The 27,236-nt window shown below is 34.5% G+C and overlaps 1 pseudogene; it reads left to right on the top strand.

Annotated features, from left to right (window-relative positions):
- The first annotated feature begins 1,609 nt into the window (after positions 1-1,609).
- Positions 1,610-20,337, top strand: LOC149531358 (RNA-dependent RNA polymerase 2-like; annotated as a pseudogene).
- The last annotated feature ends 6,899 nt before the right edge of the window (positions 20,338-27,236 follow it).

Here is a 27,236-nt window from a genome sequence, read left to right as displayed (position 1 = left end):
ATGATAGAGAATAGAAACTAGTCTAGGAACATTCACCTTCATATTTGATTTTTTTTATTTATCAAAGACACTTGTGTATAGTAAGAACAAGCAACAATACATTCTGCCTCAACTATTGATAATGATGTAGTTTCTTATTCCTTTCTTTGCCAATATACTATTCTATTCCCAAAGAGGAATGATGCACCTAAAGTAATTTTAATATCACAAAGGCATCCTCCCTAATAAGAAATGAGAGTGAAATTCCATGCCTTGGATGCTACAACCCATAATTGAAAGTCCCTTTAATGTATCTACAAATTATTTTAATAGAATTAACATTAGATTCTTTAGGTAAATATTGGTTTCTTGCAAGAAGACATGTACAGCCTGAATAATTTGAGACCTTCAAGCTATGAGATCAAATATACTAGTAATCATTGAGTTGTATCTTGTCGAGTATGCATTTAAAAATTTTACAACTTATTTAGCTTGCACCCTATTACTATTGGTGTACCCATTAGATTACAATCTTCCATAAGATTTATGTTTACATCATATCTCTTGCATATTTTTTTTTGAAATAGAAAAGAAGATTTCTCTGACTGTGATATCTATAATCCAAGAAAATATGATATCTCTCCTAGCATAGATATCTCAAACTCAGATTGCATGTTTTTAAAAAGAGCTAGCTTAAGTCATCATCAATGCAATAAAGAATATTGTTGTTAGGTGAGTTAGCTTGGACAACTATTCATCCAAGTGTATTATTTAGTAAGTAATTATTTTACTAACTAATTAGTTAGAGTAAGGACAATTATTTGTTAAATAATTGACCACTTTTAGAAGCAACTAGAAACCAATTTTTTTATTGGTTGTCAGTTTCTTTTCAATCTCAATCATCAATTAAAAATCAATCTTAGTTGTTGGTTTTCCAACATAAGTAATCTATAAGGGGGTCAAGGAGCATTTGGAGAACACAAGTTTGTGAAGTATTTGTAGTGATAGAAAATAATCTTGCAGTGTTAGCAAGGGCACAATGATAGCATTGGAGATAACAATGAAGGAATATCAACAAGAGAAATTGGGAGGTTACCAGAGTTCTCCTAGTAAGAGGCAAGGAATTTTGTATCTCTTGATTTGTTGAAGTTAATATAATTCTTAATCTATAGAACAGTTTTCCCATAGGATTTTTTCCATGGACAATTTGTCTAAAAATATTGTGCCATTTTGTTGCTTATTTATTTATGTATTTTATTGGTGAAGTTGTAGTTGTGTTATGTTTTTGATATTAGCTAAGAATTAATTTTCAGCAGTTAAATAATCATTTAAGATAGGAGATTAATAATTAGTGATTACAATAGTAAATTTTTACATGGTATCAGAGTAGTGTTGAGGGTAGGAAAGTTTTTCCCTGGGAAAGAAATTAAGGGCTTATAAAACCTAGGTTGATCTCTTTAGATCTTTATTATTGCTTTTATCCCTTGAGATGACTTCAACTAGTTTGAGAGATTAGGAAAAATTTGATTGTGCCTCGAATTTTAATGTCTAGAAGGTGAGACTTTCTTTACTATTGGAAGAAAAGTGTATCAAGGATTATTTCACCATTGTTGTAGTTGTACCTAAAGATATGACACAAATTGAAGCATACAAGAAGGATGATGCCAAGGTGAGGAGGATAATCCTTAATTTTTTCAATGACCATATTGTTCCACATATCCCAGAGCTAGATATAGTGAAGAAAATATTGGATGTCATTTTGAATCTATACTAGAATGTTATGATCAACAAGAAGATGTTTCTTAGAGAGAAGTTGAAGAATACTTAGATGAAGTAGTGACAAGACATCACAAGTTATCAAGCACCAGGCTTCGTGTTGTCAAGGACAAGTTAGCAGCTATTGGAGATAGCCCTATTGATGATGAGCTAGTGAGAATAGTTGTAAATGGGTTTACTAAGAAGTAGGGTGTCTTTGATCAAGTTGTTAGTGGACGAAGCACCTTATCAAATTGGGATCAACTATGTAGTGATTTTAATCAGGAGGAGTTTAGACTAAGCCTTGTCAATGGGGCCAACAAGAGTTAGAAAAGTGAGGTGGAATAGGGAAATATTTCCCTAATGGGAAAATGGAAAGAAAAGAAAGGGTCTAGAAAAGGTTTGAATGCACAAAGTGAGAAGAAGAAGACTAGTCTATCTAAGATCAAGCGTTTTGGTTTTCATGAGTCTAATCACTATGTCACTGATTTCCTAGAAAGGAATAAGGAGGAGGAGTAGGTGGAAGCTTTAGGAAGTGCAAAAGAACTCTTTAGTAGAATGGAAGATGAGTTGGCACTCATAGCTTGTATAGTTAGCTCAACCTCATAGTGTGTTTGGTATATAGATAGTGGGGTGTCATTTTATATGAGAAGAGTTAGAGAGTACTTCTCCAGTTATAATGAGGAGATATATGATTGAAAAGATCATTTGAGTAGAAAAATTGTTGAAGAAGACTGTGTGATTCAATCATTATTTTGTCACTAATGTCAAACCTGCTACATGTCGGTAAGACAATTTCTTATATGTTTCAAGCACTATCACTGAGTTGATTGATGAGGAGGATTTGATCAACAAGATGTAACAAAAGTACCTAGAGGAAAGGTTGAGTTCTGATTATGTATTGAAGTGCAAGAATTAGTTAAGACAATGATAACATAATATATTGATGATCTACTTGAGGTTACAAAATGACTAGCTACACTTCGAAAGATTAGAAGAATAAGGTTGAACAAAGTTCATTTTTCAAGCTTGACCAAGTTGATAGAAGGTGCCAAGTAAAGTTAGTGCAAGTCAAGAAAATAGTTAGTTGGAGCTGAGTAAAAGAAAATTCTAGTGGATGTCAAGTAAGTTAGTAGATGTTAAGCAAGTTAGTTGATGCCGAGTAATTTTCAGTTGATGCCAAGTACTAGAAAAATCTAGTTAATGTCGAGTGATTTTATAATAGATGTCAAGTAACACAGTATGTGCGAAGCATTAGTAGATTGATAATGCCGAGCTGCTACATTATGAAAAAGATCAAAAAATTGCCAAATAAAAGCTGACAAGTTTGTTTTCTTGGAACGTGTAAATTAGGAGGAAGATAAGATTGATGAGCTGGAGGCAGAGAATCTTATCTAAACCATTTTGGAGGTGAATTCAAATGGATTCGAGGAGAAGTTTCTAGAAAAGACAAGATATGGGGTAGATACATTGTATCCTACCTAATCCATCAAAAACCCTAATTTTGGTGATGGATAATGAGTAAGGAAAGTGTTCTAATTTCCTATATGTAGGGATGTCTAGTCATGAAGTAGAGAGGTTGGAGATTTTTTTATGTGAAAATATGACAAGGAGAAGGAAGAGGGTTTGCTTCATCAAGTGACCCAAGAGAAGAAGTTTGCAATGACGTACTAAGAAAGAAGGCTTAAAGAGGATGAATACTTGAAGGGTGAACAAGCTGTGAGAGCTGCAAAGATTGAAAGCCAAGTAGATTTGAGGACTAAATAGTGATATGTAATTTGCAAGTAAGGTTGTAAGTTGTATCAGATCAAAGCTCTACTGTTACTTTTTAACAATTGTATCAACCTAGGGTAAATCCTTTGAAGGTTGACTTAATAGTCATTGGAAAATCTTTTAATAGGGTGGCATTCCAAGTGAATGGCCTAAAGTCCTCCAACAAGGCTCACTTTTAACAGGGTGATTGAAATCCCTTAATCCGGTCACATTTAATAGTGTGTGTTGTAACCTTTGACAAGGTTGGCCTTTAACAAGGAATAACTTCAGAATAGTGAAAAAGGAGTAGCATGTTACTAGTGGTTTTCCCAAATTAAGTTTCCACATTAAATCATTGTGTCAAATGTGCTAATGGATATGTTGTGTTTTATGCTTTACATTTTTGAATGTTGATTTGATAGTAACATATTAGTTTTGGTTAACACACAATGAATGCATGCATGGTTAAGAAACTTTTATGGGTTTATTGAATTGTGAGAAGTTTTATTTGTACATCTAGACCTTGAATAACTGATTCACCCCCCCTCTCAGTTATTTTAAAATAATTCCAACAATTGGTATCAGAGCCATCTGCTTAAGAGGATTAGTTTTAAGGTACTAAAAGCATAAAGATCAAGATGTCAAAAAGAGAGATACCCAAGCTCAATAGAGATAACTTTCCTGCATGGAAAAGTTTGATGAAGCTACACCTTGGAGGACTTGGAGATTATGCACAATCTTGCATTTCAGTAGAACATGTTCATCGAATAGGAGCCCTTACTGCTAAAGAGTTGAAGAAAAAGAAGGAACACAATCAGGTGATGTTGGAGATTGCCTCTGCCCTAAGCTATGCTGAATTTGATGATATTAAAGGCCTTAAGAATGCAAAGTAGATGTGGGATGCCCTAGACACCATCTATGGAGGAGACAAAAATGTTCAAAGAGCCAAGTCAGAGAGCCTCAGAGGTAAGTTTGATGACATGAGAATAGAAGAAGGGAGAATATTGCTCAATATGTTTCTAGAATAAAAGAAGTTTTTAGTGCAATAAAAGGTGCTACTAGTAAAATAGATGATGATACTATGCTAAGTAAAGTCTTGAGAACATTTTTACTTGTGTGTGCCATCAGAGTATTTACAATCCAGGAGCTAAGATGTATACCAAGAAATGATCTAACCCTTGAAGGTTTGGTAGGAAGACTCACTACTTTTGAGCTATCTAATTTTGACAACTACAGACCAAAGAGTATTGAATCAGGTTTCAAAGAAAAGTTTTTACTGAAGGATTATAAGGAGGTAAAGACAAAGAAGAAGAAAAGAAAGTTAAAGTATACATCCAGTGACAGCAGTATAGATGAGGAAGACATTGAACAATTGGAAGCATTGTTGGCAAGAAGATTTCACAGAGGAAATGTAAATTCAAAGGTAAGTTTCCTATCATTTGTTTTAATTGCAATGAAGTTGGTCATATTACTGCAAGATGTACATAGAAGAAGAACTTTAGAGAAGGGAAAAAGCACAAAAAAAGAGAGAAGATGATGGAAGAGACTATAGAGACAAAGGCAAGAAGTCATGCTACATTGCCGATGAACATGACTCTGATGAAAATGGTGATGAAGTGGTATATTTTGCAATGAAAGATGAATTAGATGAGGATGAGGCAACTACACTCATGACTTGTGTGAACAAGAATGACAAATGGATCATTGACAATGGATACTCACATCACATGACTAGAGACAAAAGTACGTTCATTACCTTAACCTATTATGAGGGAAATAATGTAAGATTTGGTAATGATGCACCATGTTTAATAAAAGGAAAAGGGTATATCAAAGTCACAGACAAGATTTCATGTGATAATGCTTATTGTGTTGAAGGATTGAATTATAACTTGTTAAGTGTGTCATGATTGAATAATTTGGGGTGCAAAGTTGAGTTTGAAAATAAATCATCCAAGATATATGATACAAATGGAAACTTGATTGGAAAAGGTGATCAAACTAGGAGTAATCTGTTCTATTTGGATATAGAAGATGCTACTTGTCTTATTGCAAAATTTGATGATGTATGACTTTGGCACAAGAGATTATGTCATGTTAACTTTGATAATCTAATTAGTATCAGGAACATGAAAAGAGTTAGAGGTTTTCCTTAATTAAAGAAACCAGAGAACATAATGTGTAAATAATGTTAGCTAGGCAAGATGACCAAGTCAAGCTTTAAAAGTAAAGCCTATACCTCTAAGGAAATACTTGAAATTGTTCATATTGACTTGTGTGGACCTATTGAAGTGCAAAGCCACAAAGGAGATAAGTATATAATATTGTTTGTTGATGATTACTCTAGGATGATGACAATCATGTTTTTAAAATAAAAATCATATGCTTTTCAAATGTTTAAATGGTACTTGGAAAGAGTGGAAAAATAAATAGGTAAGAGTTTGAAATGCTTGAGATCAAACAAAGGAGGAGAATTCACTTCACAAGAGTTTTTGAGATGTTCTGCAATGATAGAGGAATCAAGAGATAGACATCTACACCTAGGACCCCTCCACAAAATGAAATTGTTGAAAGAACAAATAGGTCTATAATGGACTGTGCCATGACACTCATGATGGAGAAAAATGTTGCTCTAAAATACTAGAGAGAAGCTATAAGCACTATTGTATACACCTTGAATCATGTCCAAGTTAAAAAAGGTACTCATTCAACACCTTTTGAACTATGGTATGGTCATCCACCTAATGTGAAATATTATAAGGTATTTGGAAGAAAATGCTATATTCTTAAAGATTTTAGGAGTGGAAAATTTGATGCAAAGAGCAAAGGAGGTATATTCCTTGGTTACTCCACAAGAAGTAAAGCTTACAAGTGTTTAAATACTAATACTAACAAAACTGTGGAAAGTGCAAATGTGAATTTTGATGAGTTTGTAGAAGCACATAAGGTTGAATCTACAAAGGAACCAGAAGAATTCAAGTCATTTGTATACTATTATGAAGGAATGTCTACTGAAGAAGATGCTACAAATAATGTAGAAAACCAGTAGCAAGTCTCAACAACTATTGAGTCACATCCTGTGAATGTTGAGTTGCATTCAGATGCTGAGTTGCAGAATGAGGAAAATGCACAATCTAACTCTCAGATTAGCACACATGAAAGAGATGTTGAAACACCTAATAGAGATGTACCTAATAGAGAAGCTGAGAGATAGAATACAAACATAAGAACTAACCCTAGATTGTCCAAATATGTCAAAAGACATCATCCCATAGATCAAATCATTGGAGACAAAGATGCAAGGCCAATGACAAGAAATAGGTTGAGAAGTGGATCATGTTTTTTAAGCATGAAGGAACCTAAGACAGTGAGAGATGCATCAGAAGATGATGATTGGTACAAGGCTATGGAAGAAGAAATTCAACAGATAGAAAAGAATAAGACTTGGAGTCTAGTTCCTAGACCAGAAGACAAGAATGTAAGGTCCCTCCTTGCATGTACTTATTAAATATGATTTTTCTTTGTCAAATCTATTGTAGGAGATTTGAATGGATATGGAGTAATGTTGTAGGTTTTTAGATGTCTTAATGAAAATTGAGAACAACAGATACATCCATGCTTTAATACTTAAAGATTAGAGAACAACTATGTTGTCTTGACTGTTTAAAACATTAATTTGCAGTAACAATAATACAAGGTGTTTCACTTAATGAAGATGTTATTGATTTTGTTACCTCAATGATTAGGATTCTATGCATTTAGATAGTTCAATATTCACTATTGGTGATGTTATGATGTTTAGGTATATGCATGCCTAAAAATGATTATTCTCGTATTTAATCTAAATTAATGAATAAGTTATATGTCATATTGATGATGTAATTTCTGATGATTTGATGTGAGTAGAAATGAATTAAATAGTTAAGTAATTGAAGCATTATGTTCTGAGTTCGCTCTGATCCAATGTAGCATAGTGATACATTACTATTATTTTGATACTCGCGACTCGAGATGTCGAGACATTATCAGATGCTTAAACATATTTTATTATCTTATGTTGTGTGATGTTACTTTCAGATATTTGATATTCGTCATTTAAGGTTTTATGTATATGTATGTTGATGAATTAAGTAAAATGTAGGATTAACACATTGATTTTAGAATCTTAATGATTAAGGATATAAGTAGGATGGAAGAAACCCTGGTTGATGTATGTTTCAATTTATGTGAATTTCTGATTCGTATATACATATGTACATGTGATTTTATGGGACTACTGATGTGTGCAATGAGTGTGCAGATATTTTAGCCGAGAAAACTGATGGAAGAACAAAAATGATCTCTATGTGCTAATTTTGGAAACCTTGTTGTTCGTAATTCTAGTATTGTATTGTGAGATGTATGTACATATCTTTCTGTGTTCAGTGAATGTTAGTGTTCATAACTATGTTCTTTTAGTGTCGCTTGACACTCGTAAATTGTTTATGTTCTTCAGTGCACTAATTAGGGTTAGTTGGATAACCTTTGGACCCAAGTTAGTTTAAGTTAGTGTTAGTTTGCTAATTTGGTTCTTAATCGAGTTTAGCCACCCTTAATCCATATTAGTGCTTAATCTGCATTGATCGAGTTGTTAGATGGACCTATTTTATTCCTAACTTTTGGTTGGCTCTAAACCTATCCCTAAGGCTTTAAAACATGAAATATTTATACCCAAGGGGTATGGGTATGGGTTGGGGGTTTTTTTCCAACACCTAAGCCCCTTTTTTTGACTTTTGAGGCCACTCAAAAAATCTCTTTTTGCTTTTGTGCGAAAATTGACTATGGCTACCATGAGTTTCATCACCCCATCTCCACTTAGTGTTTAACAATGGTGTGGGTTGAGTTAGCAGTTTCTAGAATTGTAAGTGGGTGGGAGAAGTTATTGATCCTTTTGGTGGTTGAGTTTGAGGCTTATTTAGAGGCCCTTCTTGGACTAGTGGAGGTTGTTACCCAATCTCTACATTTAGGGAGGAGTTTTTGAAGATTGAAACAAGGAAAGAGAAGCTCTACTCAAACTTGTTCATTGCCATTACCTCTTTGTGAAGGTTGGAATTCTCATCTCCCTTGTTTAGATTTCATTCTTGTTTCATGCTTATGCTACCTTGTTGTTGTTTCAATGTTTGTATGTTTGTGGGTATGTTGGGAAGCTTTGAAAACCATGTTATTTTTGGATGATTTCCTTTCATGTTTATGTTTGCAATTTTGAGATTTTTCTTGCATGGGTGTTTTGGTATTACTCACCCTTGGAGAGGGCAGAAGTGACCAATTTTGGGAAAGGTCTGTTTAGTCGGACTCCAACCAGTGTAGAGTCTCTTTTCAGGATGAGAAGAGGGAGAAAGAGTAGGGTGTTATGGGCCCCTACCTGTCAGCACAAAATTTGTATGATTATGGTATGTTGAAATGGAAGAACGAAAGTTCTTGGTATATAGCCCCGATTGGGCATTTGTTTGGTGTTGTGCTTGACTTCTCCTGCTTGGAAGAATCCACCTTTCCCTAATTTTGATTCATTGTGAATCCTATTGTGAAAGCTTTGTATGATTATGCATGGTTGAATTGTTCTTGGTCATGCTTGTTGTCACCTGATCAGAATTCTGTTTCCTCCATGGTTCTTGAATGTGTTGCAAAAATCGTTATGAACCCCTTGATGAGGGTCATGAAGAAAATTCAATTAAATTGTTGTAATACAGGATTGAAATCCTATGTAAATTGTATTTCAAACTTTGTTGTAATGGCAACGGAGCTGGGTTTTCTTCTTGATTCTTTCCCGGCTAAGCCTTTGAATCAGGTTTGCCAATAGAATTGGTGTTGAGTATACTTGTTTTTCATGTGATTCAATTGAAATTTTAAATTAGATGGATAAATATCAAAAAATAAGATGAAATGATGATGTTCAATTAAACAAAATTTCAAGTTTCTTGTATGATGAAAAAATGAAAGTTATGTTATGAATGAAGGTTCAGTTTTGTGATTATTGTAAACCAAAAAAATCAAACTTGCAATGTTGTTTTAAGTAGTAATCAGATGTGATGGTGTTACCTTACTGCACATTTTTATGATTGGTAATCACATTCGTTTAAATTAGATTAATCAGATAGCATGTTGATATATAGTTCTATTTAAATTTTAAAATTATACATGTGCATGAGGAAGTTTAGTGAATTTATTTGAATGCTTGTTTATTACATTTAATCCTATTATCACTTTTAAATATTAAAACATAACTGGTTGGTGTTTTTGGGCATGACAAAGAATGTGATTGGCACAAAATGGGTATTTAGAAACAAGTTGGATGAGAATGGTGAAGTGACAAGAAACAAAGCAAGACTAGTTTGCAAAGGGTATGCACAAGAAGAAGGAATTGACTGTGGTGAAACATTTTCCCCTGTTGCAAGAATGGAAGGTGTAAGAATTATGCTTGCTTATGCTGCATACAAAGGTTTCAAATTTTATTAGATGGATGTTAAGTCTGCATTTCTAAATGACATATTAGAAGAAGTCTACATAGAAGAGCCATAAGGTTTTGATAATAAAAATAATAAGAACATGGTATGTAGACTGCACATAGCCCTATATGGATTGAAACAAGCACCAACTGCATGGTATGAGAGACTTCATACTTATCTTGTTAAGATTGGATTTGAAAGGAAAGATGATAACAAAAATTTGTACATAAAGAAAAATGAAGAAAAAGGTATACTATTATCTGAAATATTTGTTGATGACATCATATTTGGAGGACAAGATGCTTTGAGTAAAGATTTTGCAAATCAGATGAAGCAAGAGTTTGAAATGTAAGTGTTTGGTGAGATCAAATTCTTTGTGGGATTACAAGTCTATCAAATGAAATATGGTGTATATATCACTCAATCAAAATATGTCAAAGAGATATTGAAGACATTTGGACTAGAGGATTCAAAACCAGTAAGTACACCTATGGTGACAGTACTCAAGTTATCAAAGAATGATGATTCAACTGAGGTCAATCAAACATTATACAAATTCATGATTGGAAAATTGCAATATGTAGTACACAATAGACCTGATATTGCATTAGCCATGGGATAGTTGCAAGATTCTCTGCTAATCCTAGAGAGAATCACTTGATGGTTGTGAAAAGGGTAATGAGATACTTGAAAGGAACAAAAGAGTATGGTTTATACTACAAGAAGAATGAAAAATTTGAACTGAAAGCCTACACTGATGTTGATTGGGCTTGAAATATTGATGATAGAAAGAGCACCAGTGGAAGAGCATTCTTCTTAGGTAGAAAACTTGTTACATAGACTAGCAAGAAGTAGAGTTGTACTTTCCAATCTACTATTGAAGTAGAGTATGTTGTTGTTTCTATTAACTGCATAAACATTGTATGGATCAAATAGCTACTTAAGGGAATGAAGGAAGAAATCACTGAACTAGTGACACTTTATTGTGATAATACAAGAGCTATAAATATATCAAAGAATCCTATAATGCACACAAAGACAAAGCACATTGCAATAAAGTATCATTATGTAAGGGAATTGGTTCAAGACAAAGAGGTGAAGATGGAATATATTAACACAAAAGAGAAAATTGTTGATATATTTACAAAAGCATTACCTAAGGATGCTTATGAGTATCTGTGAGGTAAACTAGGGGTGATACCCCTATCAAAGGCTATGTAAAAGATAGAGGGAGTACCCTGCATCAAACAAGCTGACATTTGTTTCATACAAATTGATGCAGTAGATCTTACTTTAGGAATTGCCTAAAGTAATTACAGAGCTGGAATTACAAATCAGTCACAAGCAAGGTGACAGAGGGAGAAAATTGAAGAACCTACAAAAGCCTATGTCTTCATATATCAAAGATGTCAAGTGTTGAGTATATGTCTTTCACATTGTTGTCAATGAGGGAGAAAGTACAGTAAACTGATCAAGGGAGATGATCAAGGGAGAAAGTACATTTCTAATCAATTTGGTAAGAAAGAAAAAGGGAGAAAGTAGAAAGCAATCAGAGGAAGAATCAGAACAAAAATAAGGAGCTCAAAGGGAGTTTTATTTTGTAACCTAATTAGAAAAGGGAGTTGTTGATAGAGGAAGAAGATTTATTCACAAACTTTCTTTCTATTATTGCCTTATTGTTTTAACCTAGTTAGTTTGATGGAACAAGATGTTTATCATTTGTTTGACTAGTTGATCAGTTTAGTTTTCCATCAATGCCAAAGAGGGAGATTGTTGATATATGATTTAAAATATCATTTGAGTAGAGAAATTGTTGAAGAAGACTGTGTGTTTCAATCATTTTTTTGTCACTGATGTCAAACTTGCTACATGCTAGTTAGACAATTGCTTATATGTTTCAAGCACTATCACTTAGTTTATTCATGAGGAGGATTTGATCAACAAGATGTAACAAAAGTACCTAGAGGAAAGGTTGAGTTATGATTATGTATTGAAGTGCAAGAATCAGTTAAGATAGTGATAACATAATGTATTGATCATCTACTTGAGGTTACACAATTATTGGCTACACTTAGAAATATCAGAAGAATAAGGTTGAACAAAGTTCATTTTCCAAGCTTGACCAAGTTGATAGAAGGTGCCAAGAAAAGTTACTGTAAACCGAGCAAATAGTCAGTTGGAGTCGAGTAAAAGAAAATTCTAGAGGATTCCAAGTAAGTTAGTAGATTTTGAGCAAGTTAGTTGATGTCAAGTAATTTTTAGTTGATGCCAAGTGATTTTACAGTAGATGTCGAGTAACACAATGTGTGTCGAGCATCAGTAGATTGATAATGCCAAGTTATTGCATTATGAAAAAGATCAAAAATTTTCCAAATAAAAGCCAACAAGTTTTTTTTCTTGGAATGTGTAAATCAGGAGGAAGATAAGATTGATGAGCTGGAGGCACAAAATTTTATGTAAACCATTTTTGGAGGAAAATTCAAACGGATTCTAGGAGAAGTTTCTAGAAAATACAAGATATGAGGTAGATACATTATATCCTACCTAATCCATCAAAAACCCTAATTTTGGCAATGGCTAATGAGCAAAAAAAGTGTTCTAATATCCTTTATGTAGGGATGTTTGGCCATGAAGTAGAGAGGTTGGAGAGTTTTTGATGCAAAAATCTAACAAGGAGAAGGAAAAGGGTTTGCTTCATCAAGTGACCCAAGAGAAGAAGTTTGCAATGGCGTACTAAGCAAGAAGGCTTAAAGAGGATGAATTCTTGAAGGGTGAACAAGTTTTCAGAGCTACAAAGATTGAAATCCAAGAAGAGTTGAAGAATGAATAGTGATATGTAATCTACAAGTAAGGTTGTAAGTTGTATCAGACCAAAGCTCTACTATTACTTTCTAACAATTGTATTAGCCTAGGGTAAATCCTCTAGAGTAAGGTTGACCTAACAGTCATTAGAAAATCTTTTAATAGGGTAGCATTCCAAGTGAATGGTCTAAAGTCCTCTACCAAGGCTCACTTTTAACAAGGTGATTGAAATCCCTTAACTAAGTCACATTTAACAGTGTGTGTTGTAACCTTTAATAGGGTTGGACTTTAACAGGGCATCACTTCAAAAGAGTGAAAAAGGAGTAGCATGTTATTGGTTATTTTTTCCAAATTAGGTTTCCACATTAAATCATTTTGTCAAATGTGTTGATGGATATGTTGTGTTTTATGGTTTACATTTCTGAATGATGATTTGATAGTAACATATTAGTTTTGGTTAAGACACAATGAATGCATGCATGGTTAAGAAACTTTTATGGGTTCACTGAATTGTGAGAAATTTTATTTCTACATTTGGAGCTTGAATAACTGATTCACCCCCCCCCCTCTTAGTTATTCTAAAAGAATTCAAACACACCAGTATGCAAATCTCTATAGGAAACTTGTCCAAACTCAACTCAATTGGGAAAAGAGTGTTCAATTTTAGAGGGAGAGTGGAAAGATAATTCTACTTCATGATGTGTTGTGTGTACCAAGATTAGGTATGCATTTGGTTTACATATTTGTCCTTTATGATAAGGGATATAATGTACTCTTTAGAGGGACACATGTGTTGATCAAGCATAAGGATTGAAAATCACTAATAACTATTGGAGTTAGGAGTGTTTTCTTTTATAGCTTGTAGTTTGATACTCCTAAGGTACTCATGAGCAACAATAATCCTAGAGATCTTGGAGAGCTATGGCATAGGAGGGTGGGCCATATTCATCATGGAATACTTCAATTTCTTTCTAAGATAGTGACAGGTGTTCTAGATGCAAGCACTTAGCATGATGATGTATGCAAAGGATGTGTATTGAGGAAGCTTGCAAAAGCATCTTTTCCAAGGAGTGACACAAAATCTAATGGTGTTCTTGATCTATTACATTTAGATGTTTGTGGACCAATGCCGATGAAATATCTTAGAGGATATGAGTACTATGTTACTTTTATTGGCAATTTCTCTACAAAGACCTAGATATACTTCTTGAAGACCAAGAAAGAGGTTTTTAGTCACCTCCAAGATTTCAAGGATATTTTGGAGAACTTTATAGGAAGGAAGATAAAGGTTCTTCATTCAAACAATGAAGGTGAGTACAAAGGAAATGCCTTCCAAGAGTTCTGTACCAAGGAAGGAATCAAGAGAGAGTGGATTGTTGCTTACAATCCACAACAAAATGGAGAAGCTGAGAAGAAGAAATGTTCTATATCATAGGAAGTAAGGGCTATGCTGCATGACTAGGACATTCCCCATTACTTATGGGTAGAGGCATGCAATACAAGAATTTATATATTTAGAATAGGATTGAACACAAGGTGCTAAGGAAGATGACACTAGAGGAAGCTTTCACAAGGAAGAAGCTAGATGTTGGTCACTTTAGGATATTTGGGAGTTTAGCATATTGTCATGTTCCAATTGATACATGTACAAAGTTAGATTAGACTACAAAGAGAGAGTACCTTGTTGGGTATATAGTGAAAACTTAAAGAAATATAGGATTTCTATCCTTGAGACTAGAGGAATTATTGTTATAAATGATGTCAAGTTCACAGAGGAAAAAGCATTTAGAAGGTCCAAATTTTTCTGTGTGGATGATTAGAGTGAGCATCCAATAGAATATCTAAGACCAAGTGAAGGGTAGAAAAGCTAAAGTACACTTACCAGCAAGTGTAGGTTTGGCTGGTGAAGATTCACTAGACATGTAGCAACTAGTGCAACAAGAAATGCATCAAGAAGACATAGAGGTTGATATTTCATCCTTTATGATTTTGAACAAGAACTATGAGCTTAAAGATACACAAAGGGATACTTAAGAATTTGTGGGAGCTCATAGAAAGAGTACTAGACAATGAGACAACCAACCAAGTTCAATGACTATGTAGCATCAATTAGTCAATTGATAGATAGCAAGCCTTGCAGCTATTAGGATGCTATAGAGCATTAGGTATGGGGTATGTGTAGGATCATGGTGTGCCAAAAAGTGGCGATGTGAAAAAAATAGAGTCTGAAGACGTCTAAAAGAACTTCAAAATCCGCTCTGACTTTTTTCCACCTATCCAGGTACCAAACCTGGAAGGAAAGGCCGAGCCTTATTGGATATCTAATTTGACATCGGATATCCAATATTATCGAATATCTGATCACATATCGAATATTTGATAATCAACAGCTTATAATAATATAAAAATATTATATTATAATAGTATAATACATTATTTAATATTATATAATATAATATTATTATTATTATATTATAATCGGATAATATTATACTATAATAATAATATTATATTATAATAATATAATATAATATTTAATATTATAATATATAGTAATGTAATATAATATATATAATATAATATAATATAATAATAATAAAGTAATATATTATAATATAATATATAATAAAAAAGTATAATATATTAAAATTATAATAATATAATATAATATTTTATATTATAATATATATTAATGTAATATAATATATATATAATATAATATAATATAAAATATAATAATAATAAAGTAATATATTATAATAAAATATATAATAAAAAAGTATAATATATTATGAATTATAATAATATAATATAATATAATTATATTATATTATAATAATATAATAATATATTATATTATAATAATATAATAATATATTATATTATAATAATATAATAATATAATAAAATATAAAATATAATATGTCGTTCATATCGGATATCCAATATTATATTAGATATCTGATATCTATGACATTACATTAAAAAAAAAAAAAGACCCGTGGGCCCTTATTTTGCATATTTGGGGGCCAGTATTTGCACCGTGATCAGTATCAGATATACGATCAGATATCGGATATCAAAGTATGTTTTTTTGTGTGTTTTTAACTCATTTTTAACCTAAATTCAATAGATTTTAGCATTTATTTATTTATTTGAATCTAGGGTTTTTTTGAAAAAAATGGTTAAAATTAAGGTTTTTTTTAATATTTATTACGTTTTGCAATTCAATAGGAATGTTTGAGCAGAATGATGACACTGAGGTAGGGAATAATATTCCTCGTAACCCCCCACCAAATGATCCAGTACCCCCACAATACCGTCCACCAAATGATCCTCTACCCCTCAAAACCCTCCTCGAATCGAGGATTTGATAAATGAAAATCTCACCGAATTGAGAGGTTTGCATAGAACATATAATAATATACCTACATTGGCTCCTATGTTATCCATGTTAAAAAGCATAGTGGATAACATTGAAACCCTTATGAACCTAGCAAAATGTCGCTCTTCATTGGCATGATGAAATGCACGAGATGTTTGATGATGGTTTGGACTATGATGAGGTTGCGGCCCTCAACATAACCAAAGATGATTTGGCTAACCTTTTTGGGAACCCAAAAATGGGTTTACCAATCGACCCAAAAAAATCCAAACTATCGATTAAATGGTGCACAAATGATGCCATGCGTGCAAACTTTTGGGATCATTGGTGGATGGTCTTTGATATCCCTCCACATGGCAATTTAGATATACCATTTTATTTCCTTAGAAAATTATGTGCAGAATTTGTGTTGAAACTTAAAGTGAACTATTGGAGCATGAAGCCCAACATGGGCTTAGGACTAAGATCTCCTCAAGATAGACCATCTTCTCAGTGGAAGAAAGCTGGCAGTTTTGTCCCCCCCACTGGTATCTCCCCTCCTCCTCGAGTGCAGCATCCAGATATTATCACAAAGGATAGCTCTTAGACCATTAGAGCCATTCATAGGCTGAGTAGCCTAATGATATCTTAGGCTAGCTTAGTCCTACCTCCTCATGTTGATGATGCTGGTGCTAGTTCATCATCAGCTAGCTCATCACACGTTTGTGTGCCTCACACTTGCATTACATGCAAGAATATTTTCCTAGGTCCCATAGGTGACCTTCCTGAGTATCATTTTGTATTAGACGAGGATACACCAGACACATGCGCAGAGGCTATAGACCCTGATGCAAGAGAGGAGGGGAATGCAAAGGCATGGACTCCTTCGGTGTCGGTACATGTATACATTTTTTTGTTATGAAATATGTGATTTAAAGTTAATTTTTATAATAGAGTAATTTTAATTTTTGAGCCATATTGACTTTTATATGTATGTGATCTTCATTCATGTTTAGTTGATGACCAAGGAGGAGCTCAGATAGATTGATGATGCCACGCTCTTGGCCATTTTATTTGGCCTTGAGATATCTATGGTACATTATGTTGTGTTCGCATTTTTTTTTCTATTTGATATTGCAACATATATGGTTGCTAAACTTTCTTTTATCTTGCAGGTACCACCTGTCCTAGGGGGACAAAGTGTGGGGGGTGAGTCAGCGCGCATTGACAAAGGAAAGGTAATTAGGTGCTTTCTATTTGATTAAATATCGATGCATTCTTGTAACATGTTTGTGGTAATCCCATTTAATTACATTCTTTATTGTATATAGGGTGTGGCTACTGGCGATGAGCATGTACAGATTTCGCATCGTAGACCATTAGGGATTTCCATTCGCATTGAGAGCCCCATTGTATGTATAAGTATCATTTATTTTTTATTATCCTTATCTTCATAAATAAATTCAAAACTGATTTCCATGATATTAACAACTACTATTTTGTATCTCATAAGAGACTCCTAGCGCACATGAGGTTCGACAGGAGAGTTATGTAGATTTGATGACACGGCCACTCTTTCCTGAGGAGGAGCCTACAATAGTAAGTTGTAGTTTGGATTCATGATTAAATATGTTATAAATTTAGCATGCTATGAATTATAATGTTATAGTTTAAATTGTAGATTCATTTGACAAACATATTTGAACATATACAACCCACAATCAAAGAGGTAGAAGCATTGCCGAGGGCATATGAGAGGACTCCTGATTGGCACAGGAGGTCGACAAGAGAGGTATTTATTATGAAATTTTGATAGTATAAATCTTCATTACAAAAAATATCATTATGCATTTGAGTAATTCAATGTTAGATACAAAGAATCATATAAATTTAGTAGTCTAACTTTGGATTTTCCATTTTTGTTTATGTAGGATGCATCTAATCCACCTAGTGCAGCAAAGAGGTTGCATTTTGATCATCCACCAATACCCTAGGATACTATAGTTGTCGTAGGATGCATCATGAGACATTTTGAGATGGCATATGCCACATTGTATACAGAAACATTGATATTATTCACATTCTGATGGCATGATCAGCCACATTTTGTATATGGATCTATGTATTTTGATATATATTTGAGTACTTTGTCTATGGATACGTTGGTCTATTTTGATATGTTCATTATTAATAAATGGTATATTACAATTCAGATTTTTATTATTGATTCATATTATATAAGTAGTGGTTTGTACAGATTTATGACTTATAAGAATGTATGGTCTATTTAGCACTTATTGCATTTTGGCAATGCTGATATAGATGACAAAACTTCTTAAAAATCTCCATCCTAGCACTACTCTAACTCAAAACCTATTTAACCATAAAATTTTCAAGATCAAAATTAGTCAGTTCACTAGCCCATTTAAAAATTAATATCATATGAATTCAATATTTATTCTCAACATCCCTAGCACTGGAAAAGTCTTATTCTGAGTGGTTGAGCTAACCAAATGCTTTTAATGTATATTTTGTCTTTTAAACGTAAACTGTAATAACATAAAAAAGATGTGTGACTTATAGAGATAATAATAGGAACATAAGACATATAAGTAATTTTTGTAACATTAAATACTAACACATGATGCTAGATTCTCGAAGAAGCGCCTTAGCCTTCTTACTTATTGTTTGTTGCTTAACCCTTTTCTAAGCACACTTACATGCTGAATTTCTATCACACCCACCTTTGATAACTAAGTATTTGTTAAATGAGGAAAAGGTAATTATTATCACAAACTGTAAAAAAGGTATACAGTTTCTAAGGGATATCAAATTTTGTTGCTCAGGCAAGGTTTTAAATTCACCTCCTATTTCACATGCAATTGTCTTTTTATTACAAATATTATGGTGCTTGTAGACTTGGAGTAGAATGCTAATAAAGTTAACATGTGATGTTATTTGTTTTTGTCGCAGTGGCAGTTTGGTCCAAGAATTTTTAAGAAGGTTGCAGTGCAAAGATCATGTTTGATAGTTGACCAGGATCCTTAAAAATTTTGCAAAGAGGACATTGAGATTATCTGGTGTAGGACAACAGATTTCTCAGCATTCTGTAGCATTGGACAATCAAATGCATTTTGTCTAAAACTTCTTGATGGTATTGAGCTTAATAAAATCATTGAAAGCTTGCCTCTGCATAGAGTAATGACAGAGCAACTTATTCTAGAAAATGGCAATTCATTTTCTCCCTTTCCACATATGGTTCCAACTATTAATGTTCCAGAGGGTGTTAATCTACCTTATGAGATACTATTTCAAATCAACTCCCTTATTCATTGTGGGATACTGAGTGCCCCAACACTGAATTGTCACTTGTTTTATTTGCTAAATAATGAGAAGAAATCAATTTTGCACATATGTCTGGCCTTAATAGAACTGCATAAATTGAAGTCAACATGTTTCAACCCAGAAACATGGCTTCAAAATCAAGTAAAGAAGTTGCAAACTAGTCAAAATCAGTTGAAGTCTCTGACAATTTTTGGACATAATGGCACATTGAAATTCCATCGGGCCCTAGTTACTTCGACTAGGGTCTACTTTTTGGGCCCTAACTTGAATATTTCAAGTCGAGTGACAAGGCATTTTTCAAAGTATGTTGATGATTTCCTCAAAGTCTCTTTTGTGGAGGAGGACTTTAATGAGCTTCATTCAATTGCTTTGACTGCAAAAACTGAATATGGTTTTCATCCAAGACTACAAAGATCACAAGTATATGATAGAATATTGTCAATTTTGAAGGAAGGCATTACAATAGGCGACAAAAGATTTGAATTCCTGGGCTTCTTGGCCAGTCAGTTGAGGGAAAATTTAGTCTAGATGTTTGCTTCAAATGACAAAGTTACTACTGAGTCCATTAGAAAATGGATGGGAGATTTCCACTATAAAAATGATTCAGCCATACATGCCACTAAAATGGGGCAACCATCTAACTCTTCGAGGTAAATATTAAATGTTTGAGATCATGAAGTTTCCCTTATTCCTAATAGTTACGTTCGTACAGATGGTATCAACTATTGATAATCAGATGGAATCGAGAAGACTTCTTTACGTCTGGCAAAGCAGATAGCTCATATTTGTCAATTGAGTATGTCTCCTCCTTCAGTGTTCCAAATCCAAATGGAATGTGATCTCTTGAAAATTAGATAGGTTATTTTAGGCCTCAACATGACCATCATGTAGCATTTGAGAGTTCATCGATAGCCCTCACAAGCTCTGAGCTATGACCCTTGGAAGATCAACCTCGAAACGCACTTAGAGAACCTTGGGGACTCCTCTGTATGGTGTGGTTGCAGATGATGGATGGTCTCTGTGGCCAGAACAAGGGTGTAACTAAGGTTCACCCGCCCACCTAGAGCTAATGGCACTGGTGATTCGATGCCAAGATCAGTGGTTTCAAAGTTGCGTTGTGGTGAACCTATGAACTAAGGCACACTACAAGTTTTGGCATCGAGCAAGATCATTGTGCCAAATCCAAATGGAATGTGATCTCTCAAAAATGAGATATATTATTTTAGGTCTCAGCATCACTGTCCTATAGCATTTGACAGTTCATCGATAGTCCTCATGAGCTCCAAGTTATGACCCTTGGAAGATCGACCTCGAAATGCACTTAGAGCACCTTGGAGACTCCTCGATACAGAGTGGTCGTTGATGACAGATGGTCTTCATGGTTGGAACAAGGGTGTGACTAGGATTCACCCACCCACCTAGAGCTAGTTTCGCTGATGATTCGATGCCAAGATCGACGATTTCAAAGTTACGCTATGGTGCACCTATGAATAGAGGCACATTGCCAATTTTGGCATCGAGCGAGATCACTGTGCCAAATCCAATGGAATGTGATATCTCAAAAATGAGATAGGTTATTTTAGGCCTCAACATCTCCATCATGTAGCATTCAACAGTTCATTGATAGCCCTCACGAGCTCTGAGTTATGACCCTCCAAAGATCGACCTCAAAATGCACTTAGAGAACCTTGGGGACTCCTCGGTACGGGGTGGCCGTGGAAAATGGATGGTCTCCATGGCCAAAACAAGGGTATCACTAGATTTCACCTACCCACCCAGAGCTAATGGCACTAGCGATTCAATGGCAAGATCAGCGGTTTCAAAGTTGCAATATGGTGCACCTATGAACTGAGGCACACTACGAGTTTTGGCATCGAACGAGATCATTGTGCTGAATCCAAATGGAATGTGATATCTCAAAAATGAGATAGGTCATTTTAGGTCTCAGCATCATCATCCTGTAGCATTCGATAGTTCATCGATAGTCCTCACAAGCTCCAAGTTATGACCCTCAAAATATCGACCTCGAAATGCACTTAGAGCACCTTGGAGAATCCTCGATACGGGGTGGCCGCGGATGATGGATGGTCTCCATGGCTAGAACAAGGGTGTGACTAGGGTTCATCGACCCATCTGAAGCTAATGGCACTGATGGTTCGATGCCAAGATCAGCAGTTTCAAAGTTATGCTATGGTACACCTATGAACTGAGGCACACTGCGAGTTTTGGCATCGAGTGAGATCGTTGTGCCGAATCCAAATAGAATGCGATCTCTCAAAAATGAGATAGGTTATTTTAGACCTCAACACCACCATCCTGTAGCATTTGATAGTTCATTGATAGCCCTCACGAGCTTCGAGTTATGACCCTCGGAAGATCGACCTCAAAATGCACTTAGAGAACCTTGGGGACTCCTCGGTACGAGGTGGCCATGGATGATGGATGGTCTCCATGGATGGAACAAGGGTGTCACTAGGGTTCACTCTCCCACCTGGAGCTAATGGCACTGGTGATTCAATGCCAAGATCAGTGGTTTCAAAGTTGCACTATGGTGCACCTATGAACTAAGGCACACTATGAGTTTTGGCATCAAGCGAGATCATTGTGCCGAATCAAAATGAAATGTCATCTCTCAAAAATGAGATAGGTAATTTTAGGTCTCAGCATCACCATCTTATAGCATTTGACAGTTCATTGATAGTCCTCACGAGCTCCAAGTTATGATCCTCGAAAGATCGACCTCGAAATGCACTTAGAGCACCTTGGAGACTCCTCAGTATGGGGTGGCTGCAGATGATGGATGGTCTCTGTAGCTGGAACAAGGGTGTGACTAGGGTTCACTCACCCACCCAAAGCTAATGGCACTGATAATTCGATGTCAAGATCAATGGTTTCAAAGTTACGTTGTGGTGCACCTATGAACTGAGGCACACTGCGAGTTTTGGCATCGAGCGATATCGTTGTGCCAAATCCAAACAGAATGTGATCTCTCGAAAATGAGATAGGTTATTTTAGGCCTCAAAATCACCATATTATAACATTTGATAGTTCATCAATAGCCATCATAAGCTCTGAGTTATGACCCTTGGAAGATCAACCTCAAAATGCACTTAGAGAACCTTGGGGGCTCCTCGGTACGGGGTGGCCACGAAAAATGGATGGTCTCCGTGGTCGGAACAAGGGTGTCACTAGGGTTCACCCACCACCTAGAGCTAATGGCACTGATGATTTGAACAGTTCTAGCCGTTAGGAGTTAGAATTTGAAAAGTTGTCAAGAAAATTGCAAAAGTTGCTAAGCAACTTTTTGCAATTTTTGCAATTTTTGTGCTAAGACAAGTTTTATTGCAAATTTGATTGCAAATGGACTCTACAAACTCCTAGGGACCCTAATAATGTTCTAAACATCTAGAATAACCTAAAAGGCATGGAATTTACCAAAAATCCACTTTATTGGACCAATTGATAGCCAAGGCTTATAGTTGCACCATGGGGTCTTATGTCCACTACAAATGTGGATGGTCACAGGGAGATCATTAGATCTATACCTAGACCTTATTACATCAAGAAAAGAAAAATGATTAGGTGCTTTGCACTAGTGTTCCCTGTATTTCATTAATGTTATTGGACTAAGAACCAGTTTTCCTCTTAGTTGGAAGGGTGGGCCTAAGGGTTCAACACTGATGGGTGATGTTGAACCACCTTGGTAATGACTAGTTCATTTGGGGAGGCTTGAGATTGTATGCAAAGAAATTCTTATCAATTTTACTCTTATTTCAAGGGGTGGGCCTAAGAGCTCAACATATTAGAATGATGTTAAATCACCATATGAATGAATAGCTCATTTGGAGATGGTAGCTAACCAAAGCTTAGAAGATTATTTTTATAGTATTATAAAAGTTTTTTGTGAGAACCTTGCTACTAAAAATTTAGAGTATATGCAATTCTTCCAATGATTCTAAGCATGGTAACCAATGGAGGAAGAGTTGGCATGGTTGTAATAATGCATGGTAACCATGATGAACCAACAAAAAGGAGAAACACTATGAACCATGATGCACTTGAACATAAAGATGATTATGGAGAGGATCAAATGCAACATGTTGCTTCAGTCCAAAATGTTGACAATATACAAGTGATGCAGAGGATAGGATGATGGACCCAAGTAACAACCTAAAATGAGCAAATTTGTAACAATGTGCCAAGTGACCCTTCTAGGTCCTGATGGTCAAATCCCACAAATGGTCAACTCTAGGAGGTTTTAAGGCTTCAATGAGTTTGTTTTGACATATTCACCATGTTCCAACACTTACCCTTGATTTTCAATACTTTTCAAGCCAAAATCCACAACATGCCCAAATGTTGTCTATGCAACTTTACAAATAGGTGGATAACTTTTGTTTTTTCCAAAAGACTCCTTGAAGAAATGGATTTTTTGGATACCCTTTATCCTTTCACAAAACATATATAAGATTTAGATACCCTACCTTTGGAAAATATCAATGAACATTCACACTTCTCCTATTTTTTAACAACGTAGAAAAGATGCATTTACAAAACAACCACTACAAGGACTTAAGATTTGGACTCCAAACTTTGCACAAGCTCCTAAAATGACTTCAATTAGAAAAATCCACTCTCAATTTCAGTCTATGGGTTCTCTAACCCCAAAAGCCCCAATTCACCTTCTTAAAACCCTTGTTCCTAGGGCATCACCAATCTCACATGTGCCAAGCCTTCTTGAATGAATTCAAAATTCAGAAATCTATGTTTTATCACCATAAACATGAATCAACTCACAAACACTACCCTCTTTAAGGAAAATCTCTTCCTATAGGATTGTCCCCTCACTTTCAACCCTTGTTTTCACCCTTTTATGTTTGGTGGCCACCAATTATTCTAGTTAGTTGATCATTTCAGGTTAGAAGACATTACACATATTAGGAAAATGGCATTCCATGAAGAATCAGGTAATCATTTCATGGAATGACCATGATTAGATGAAAAAACTGTCAAAATGCTTATGAAAAGGACTGCTACAACTAACAATCAACAAGTTAGATGAATAACCCTTCAAAAATGAAATGAAAACTTGGTCCTAAACTTCCTTACAGATCATATAAGATGTCTCAATGCATTAGAATATCATAAAGAACTTAGAAACTCCAAAGAACCTTCAAATTGCTATTAAAATCTAAGCTTTTTTATTCAAAATTATGAATCAGTCCATACATACTACCCTTACATTTCGTACAAACACTATTTATAAGTTTTATGGGATGGTTAATAACCCCCTCAACCACCTCCAATTGGTTTCACTTCCTATTCCTTCATAAAATTTAAACTATGGAGTTTCCCTCCAAAATGCTCATGTAGCCGTTACATTCAAGATTTGAATTTTCTAAAGCAATAAGCTAAATTTTAAGTGACTTATTGAATGTTTCAACTTATGAATTGACTTGAGATTATTATGAGACCTTATTAGGACCTATCTAACGACTCACTTACCCTATGAAAACCTAGCAATTACTAAAATTCAAATCTCATGGTCCTTTACAACTTTTCAATATGAAAGTCTTTCAAAACATTATACAATATTATGACTCTTTATGCTTTCAAATGCTATGATTGGTTGCAAAATAGAAGAAATCAAGTATTCTAATTGTTTATCCATACTTTCTAGATTTTTCTTATTTGATTAGTTTGATAAAAAATACTTTTAATAATTATAATGTCATCTTTATGTCAAATAAGGAAAAAGCAAAACTTGTAATAAGATATCTGCAAGCAATTATCTTTCATATAGGTATAAATGCTCTTAAAATTGTCCTTATGCCTTGTATCACATGCAAATATGATTTGCAGGAACTTGTTCAATATCTTCCTCTTATAATTCCTTACAAAGAACCTGCCAAAATACAAATTAGAATGTGCAACTAATTTATCCTATCTTTTTCATTATTACAAAAACCATATACAAAAAAAGTTCACATTTTACATCATAATACATCATAAATCATAGGAATTCTCCTCAATACCACCCCCATCCAACTCTTCATGATGTACCTACATTCCAATATCATAAAAAAAATAGTAACTTATTGTATTAAATAAGATAATCATCAATTCATTGAATCATTATGAAGAAAATAACATAAGAAGTAAATATACCTAGTCAAGTGTTCCAATAGGGTCCTCTCTTTGTTTTAGGGTCTCCAACAGGGCTTCATGATCAGCATTAGCAATAGTAAAAAGTTCTTTTACTTTTGGTCTTCCTTGATTCTTCAACAACTTTACATTTGTTGCTATAATAAGATGCGAATATATGAGAATTATTTTGTGCTTCTGATAGTCTTCAAATGGAAGAATTTCGTTCCTTCTGAGCATGTATGTATGCATCCATGTTCTAGCAACAACCACTAAACTAGTAGGATATGTGAATCCATCATCATCTGTGATCGGTTGTGCAAGTTTTTATTTACCTCCTATACAATGTACTAACCAATAATCGACTTTCCCAGCATTCCCCTATGGTGCAACCAATGTAAAGACATGTCTTGGCTGAAGTAGATCTGATAGATGGTTATGCTCAAGTGAACTTTCTATGTCATCATTTTTGATAGAGGGTATGATAGACAATGGAGTAAGATAATGTGGAGGTCATGTGTCCACCCACTCACTTGACTCATAGTGATCCCAATCACACTAAAAACAACTAGGAGAAAAGCGAGCTAGTTGTTGTGTCCAAATGGTCCATGTACTAGAATCAGAGCTCCAAAATGAATACATTTTTTATGAGTCTCTCACTGTAGCAAAATCTGATCTATCAGCTATGGACCCTTCCTCAACCAACCAAAAGAACCTATGTACCATTGAATCAAGAGTCCCCCCCTATGATAATGCTAAACTACACCAATCAACAATGCTTCAAGCATCAAGAAGCTCTATTTCTGAAATCTTTAGTTTCTCATTAACTAGAGCTCTCTTCACACATGCCCCTACTCCATCATGTTCCCCTTTTCCATGGTTGGACTCAAAAAAACTCCAAATATGAGGCACCCCTCTGTCTACGTGCATCCTACACAACCAATAAAACATGCGAGCATTCTTGAATTGACCTGTACAATTATCTGACCAAATGATATGTCTATCCATAGAAATTGCATGCTCATGTAAGAAATCAAAATAATTCTCGAAATAATGTTGCACAAACTCATGAGAGTAAGATCTATCATCACTCATATAAAAATGATACTCTCTAATAATCTTTCAATTATCTTCCACACTATCAGGGGCATGTCTATATGTTATGTGAACAAAAATAGCAATCTGAATGGAGTTGTAATACTAAGATTATGTCTCATTTTGACGTTGCAACGTGTAGTTCTCAGAAAAATCAACAACTGATATAATAGTGCCAATGGGAAAAGTTTCCTTACACATTCTAAATTGTTGATCCAACCAGTAAGACCTGTGACTATGTCTTGCATACTTGTAAAAAATATTTTCTTTGAAATCTTTAAAAAAACTAGCCACACTGATATCTTTTCCAACCAATTCACATCTAGAGCTCTCATTCCCACTCTTCAATGTGTATTTCACCATTTCGTATACCTTTTTTTTTCACTATTTTCTTTCCAAGATCTTGTTTGCACCCCTCATGGAAACATGTGTCAAACTTGGATAAGCCACCACATTCTGAACACTTCTCATTTAAGCAACCATTTCTATAAAAGAAACAACCATCAACTCTATGACAT

This window comes from Cupressus sempervirens, chromosome 11 (genome assembly GCF_028749045.1).
Source record: "Cupressus sempervirens isolate cs-2001-9-10 chromosome 11, ASM2874904v1, whole genome shotgun sequence".
NCBI classification, from domain to species: Eukaryota; Viridiplantae; Streptophyta; class Pinopsida; order Cupressales; family Cupressaceae; genus Cupressus; species Cupressus sempervirens.
Note: the sequence above shows the minus strand (reverse complement) of the source record. Positions and strands in the feature narration are given on the sequence as shown.